This window comes from Chrysochloris asiatica, unplaced genomic scaffold, assembly GCF_000296735.1.
Source record: "Chrysochloris asiatica unplaced genomic scaffold, ChrAsi1.0 scaffold00591, whole genome shotgun sequence".
Taxonomy (NCBI): Eukaryota; Metazoa; Chordata; class Mammalia; order Afrosoricida; family Chrysochloridae; genus Chrysochloris; species Chrysochloris asiatica.
The window spans coordinates 314,335-320,026 of NW_006409109.1; the positions used below are offsets into that span (position 1 = coordinate 314,335).

At 47.7% G+C, this 5,692-nt stretch overlaps 1 pseudogene; it reads right to left on the minus strand.

Annotated features, from left to right (window-relative positions):
* Positions 1-1,139: 1,139 nt before the first annotated feature.
* The window catches only part of LOC102810599, a 32,400-nt pseudogene continuing 27,847 nt past the window's right edge, over positions 1,140-5,692 (minus strand).

Genomic DNA, 5,692 nt, shown 5'->3' on the forward strand with positions numbered 1-5,692 from the left:
ACAGGGCACACACAGCCTACCAAACATTTTGAAAATGACACAAACAAAAGTCAACAAAATAGATGATTGGGACTTATTAAAAATTAAAAATTCATATGCATCAAAAGACTTCACCAAAGTTTAAAAAGGAAACCCAGATTAGGAAAAAAATCTTTCGCAACAACACATCAGACAAGGGACTAGTATCTAAAATATATAGGAAACGACAACACCTCTACAAGAAAAAGACAACCCAAGTAAAATATGGGCACAGGACATGCAGACACTTCACCAAGGAAGAGATCCGGGCAGCCAACAAAAATATGAAGAAATGTTCAGGATCACTAGCCATTAGAGAGATGCAAATCAAAACAACAAATGATACATCACCTTACACCAGCACTAAGAGCAAAGATCAAAAAAGTAGAGGACAATAAATGCTGGTGAGGATGTGGAGAGACTGGGACGCTCCTGTATTGCTGGTGAGCTTGCAAAATGGTCAACCTCTTTGGAAAGCAATATGGCGCTTCCTCAGAAGGTTGGAAATAGAAATACCTTACCATCCAACAATTCCTCTACTTGGTATTTGTCTTCCAGCTCATTGGTTCACATTGTGAAAAGTGTCAATTTGAGTATGACAGGCCCTTAAATGTGCTGAAGAACAATGTTTTACACATTTTTCTTGGACACAGAAGAATTTCTATAAAAACTGTAAAAGGGGATCCTAACTTGCTGTGTCAGTTTTTACCAAAAGCAAAATAGGATGCTATGAAAAATAGTAACTGATTGGTATACTAGGGACATGCAGATCAGCCCTGAGGTTTCTGTTGAATAGAGGGGTACCCCTTCCATGAAGCCACAGCTTGGGTTTTAGAGTGGGTCCAGGATTAGAATCTCTCCTCTGTAGGTTCCAAGGAGGTAGCTTACCCTCTCAGACCTCCCTTTATGGTCAGTAGCACAGTGACAATAATGCTTGCCTTTGATGGATACTGCAGGTATTTAACATAACACGCAACGTCACTCTTTATTTTCAAAAGGAACAGAGAAACTGGATGGAACAGATACAAAGAACAATGAAAATAAAAGAGAGAGAATGACAAGGATGATGAAGCTGGCCAGAACCTTGGCTCCTTTGGTGATTGTGTTGTTTAGACTGTGGGTCAATTCATGAAGGCGTTGTCTGGGACCTCGATCACAGGCTGGAGGAAGGGAAAGGAAGAAGTAGAGTATCATCAGAGGTAGGGGCGCTGAGTGTTATCCCTAGGCCATTAGGGTCTGCTCACTTGGTCTGAACTCCCAGACCTCACTGTGGACAGAGTGAAATCATGTGAGGCACTGATATCATCCCAGTTTTTTATCATGACAGTACCTGCCATAGAGGAAGGACAGGCGACACCTCCCAGGACCCAAGTGAAGACACAGACCTCACAAGACCACATCCTAAGGTCTATATCAAAAGCATGACTCCCCATTTGCTGGGACGAAAGGGGAAGCATGAGCACAGAGGCCTGGTGCATACAGGGGAAACTCCTGGAAAGACCAGTGTATGTCAATAAAGGAATGGGGTCCATGGGATTCCGAATGTACTGTGCACACGTTTAAAACAGCTAAGTGGCATGACATGTACTAAGTGGGGAAAATGTCTTCTGTGACAATTGAGTAAATAAAGAAGGAAAGCACTTCACTTGTGATTTTCCATCAGTCACTCCTCAGTTTCTCCCAGCTCAATTCCATCCCCATCCACTTCCAGCACTCACATCTGAAAGCACTGGAGTTTCCTCATCAGGATGGTGGGGAATGGCTACATCATTTCCTGCTGATCCTGGGACATGGGGGGCACATGTTGATCCTGGGACATGGGAGGACGGTGTGGGCACTAGAGTGGAGAAGACACTCCAGGTCTTTATGGAGCTGGCCTTCCTCACAGACAGTTGTTCATTCATTATGCATAGGCTGCAGGGCGAATGGGCTCTCAGACAGATGGACTGATGGACAACCCCACACCCTCAACAAATATCTTGCTCCCACTCAGCAGCCACTTTCTGTCCATGTTGGATTCCTTGGCTGCTCCCCGTTCTCGCCCACAGAACCTGCCTTTGGAGAGATATCTGTGATCCAGTGGTCATATACTTTGACCAAGTTCACACAACTGGGGAATGCTGGGATCCGGTTGAGAACTTGCTTTTCCGATGCCCCAGCTTATGCTCTTAACAACTAGGCAGGACTGGTTTTGAGAACTACTGTTTTACACTCTTCAATATTGGAGAAAAAAATTGTGAACCACACAGTCACCTCCCCACACCCCTGGCGGCAGGCTAGGATGGGTGTTCCTAGAGGACCCAAACACAACACTTACTTGGAATTGCTGCCGAAAGTCAAAATGAAGATCCCGGTGAAGGCACAAACACGAGACTGAAGCATTCCTTCCACTTCAAGAACAAGAGACAACAACACTGAGTAGCCCTTGATTTACAACTCACCCCAGAGTCCCCTGTAAGGATTCCATGTCACCCTGAGGGAGGCCACAGAGGGATAACTGTACACTGGGATTTGGGTCGGGTGAGGGAACAGAAATGGGGAGGGCAACTGTAAGAACAATCATCTCTCAGCAATACGGTGCCTGCTATGTGTCAGACATTGTGACAAACTATTCATGAGTTCATCTGCCTCATTTTTAGAAGCAGCTTAAGAGAAAGGTATCACTAGCCACACTTTACAAATGAGGAAACTGAGAGGTTAAGCAAGTGTGCCAAGTTGGCAGAGTGAGGGATGAGGATGAGGGTCATCAAACCACATAGCCTGGGCCCATGACTCCTGGCCTATGCTGGGACAGACAGGTATGGATATAATTCAGACCTGGGTGGGTTGGGGCAGGGTGGGAGCTGGAGAGCACAGAAAGATTATCAGAAGGGAAGGGGTCAGAGTTCTTAATGGTAGCAGTGGGGGACCTAGAGTACAGTAGAGACCCTACAGACACTCACCCTCCTTGAATATCCCATTGACAGAAAAGCAGAGCATCTTTTCCTGAAATAGTAAAACAGATCAGAGTCCCAGGATCTCCCCAAACCACCTACCCACCTCCATTCTCTGAGCCTCCCTCTGGCAGAAGCAGGTGCTCACCGTCTGGACACACACATCCACCAGGAAGGAGCTGAGGTCATGCTTGGTTCTAGGCAACACACTGAGGAAGTCAACAATGTCACGTTTTGTGTGTTTCAGCAAATGAACCATCAAGTCTGTGTGCGCAGGAGAAGAGATGGTCAGAGACTGCCTGGTGTACCTGGGCCCTGCGTTTGACCCCGTCATATCTTCTGTCCCACCCACTTACTGGGGCCCTTGCATTTCGCCATATCCCTGCTATCTGTGGTGTTCTTGACCAAACTGCTCCTAGGAGAAAAAGAAGAATAGGAGGTGGTGGGAGACTGGCCAGTGTCTGCTGGGGAGTCACAGTGCCCAGGGCTGCCACTGGACCTGTGGTACTCACGATTCTGGGTCCTCAGCGTTAAAGAGAATGGTGAGTGAGAAGCAGGCCTCATTGTGGTAAGCGCCCAGGAGACCGTGCCGATCCCCATAGTCGTAGATCCAGTAATACCTGGAGAGAATCAAAGGGGACAGGCTCTTTGTGGTTGGGCCTCTAAGTGGATGTGAAAGTCCACCACCACCCCATCAGCAATCCTATGCCCCAGGGTTACTTACGGTGTTAGGAATTTCATGATTAGCTTCTGCAATGTCTCAGATCCAAAGATGCTCCCCTAGAAAGAAAATGGTCCTTAGGACCATGAGTGGTAACTTCTCCGCAGTTACTAACTACTCCATGCGCTGCTTGACCCTACCCCCATACCTTACAAGTTGGCAATTTCTTGTTGTTTTCAGCATCACAGACACCAGGTCATGGTGACTCCTGGCCATCCTAGGAGAGGATCTTTAGATGTGGCACAGGGGTGTGGACTGGGTGATGGTCAGGGAAAATGATGACTTCAGGAGAGAGGGAGAATCAGAGATCTGGGTGGAAGGACTCTGGAAATGCCATGGGAAGATTATTGTGGCATCTTTACCAGTGGATCCCAGTAGTTGGTGGAAACTGAATTGTGATGAAGGTCTCTATAATCTATCAGATTTCCTCATAGGTGATCTATGCCCTATGACGACTAGTGATCAGACCCAAAAACCTTCCAGGCAAGGTCTAAGCAATTCAGGGCAGGTTGTGAATGGTGCCAATAACAGGTGGAGGAGTCAAGGATTAAAATAAACAAAAAACAAAAAAAGCACTTACCAGGCATAATAACTTGGGGAACAATTCCAGAAGGGTGCTATTAAACATCAAAACAAAATAGAAAAGCAACTATACTCAGAGCTTGCCTGTCTTATAGAGGCAAGTATACTGATACAGGAACACAGCTAGCTGTGTCCCCAGTTACACTCCAGTTCCACCACCCCTCCAGGACCAAGGCACCTCCCACATGGACTCTACCAGAGAGAAAGTTAGTGTGAGCTCCCTCCATACCTCTGTCCCCTCTCCTTACTCCTAGGAAGCCACCATGGGGATAGAGGGCACCACTGACCTTACGTTGGTGCGCTTATCTGGGGAGGTGTCTGCACACCTCTCTTCTAGCTCCAGCCCTTTCACCTTGTCCAACGTCCCTTCAGACTTTACCTGTAATTATGATGAGAAGCCATGCATCAAGGAGAGAGCCAGGAGGTCCTGTACCCCTATCCCCACTCTCTCCCACAAATGGCTTTAGCTGCCTTTAGCTGCCTCTTGTCATCACCCTGATGAGCCCTTAATCTCTTCCCTTCAAAGAGTGCTTTGGTACCACCTCTCACCTCATTTTTGGAGAGATTCAGGCTCTTGATGCCAGGGGTCTTCTGCATGGTGTCAGGAAGGCCATCAAGTTGGTAGGGTTTGTTGATGCTCAAGTTGAAAGATGAAAACTGTGGAGAGAGAAGAGCTAGAGTGAAGGACGCAAGAGCTGATATCTGGCACAGAGCAGCCCTCCATCCCATCCCCGCCACCCCCCACCCTCAGCACTGAACCTCAGGCCTCACCAACTACTGGGATCCGCTGGTAAAGATGGACATATTCTCTTCATGGAGCTGCTGGGAGGCACCCATGCCACTACTGAGTTTTGGTCCCATTTCCGTATCTTGGGTCATCACACCTTCAGGAAGCCAAGAGAAGGGCATCACAAGGATGAGAGGGGCCTGGAACCCCCAGCTCCCTAAGTGACCCTCTAATCCTCCCTCCTTAAAAGATCTCGCTCCCTTCACCTGTCTTAACATGACTGCTGTGTGTCCCATACCTGGGTCTGAGTGGAGTCTCTGGAGGTCAAGATCTTCCTGGCAGATACCATTTGGTTTCTTCTTGATCACCTTCAGAGACATAGATGGGGGTCAGTGTCTCGGAGGCAATTGGTGAGGGAAGCAGCAGTGGTGGGTCTGGGTAGGGGCGCACATGTCTTGAATCTGCATTACCTTTATCATTTTCACCTTTTTTGACTCCAGCTCCTTGTGCATAGACTGAGGCAAGACAGAGGGTCTGGCAAAGACAGATATCTGCAGAGAAGACAAGACAGACTAGGTAACTAAACAGGTACTCTGAAACCCCCGAGATCAAGTAAGACCCACTCCAGCTTGACCTCCTGCCGCTAGCTTGCCCTGGCCTTGCCCTGACACATACCCTTTCATAATTCTCATCCCAGATCTTGCCACTGAG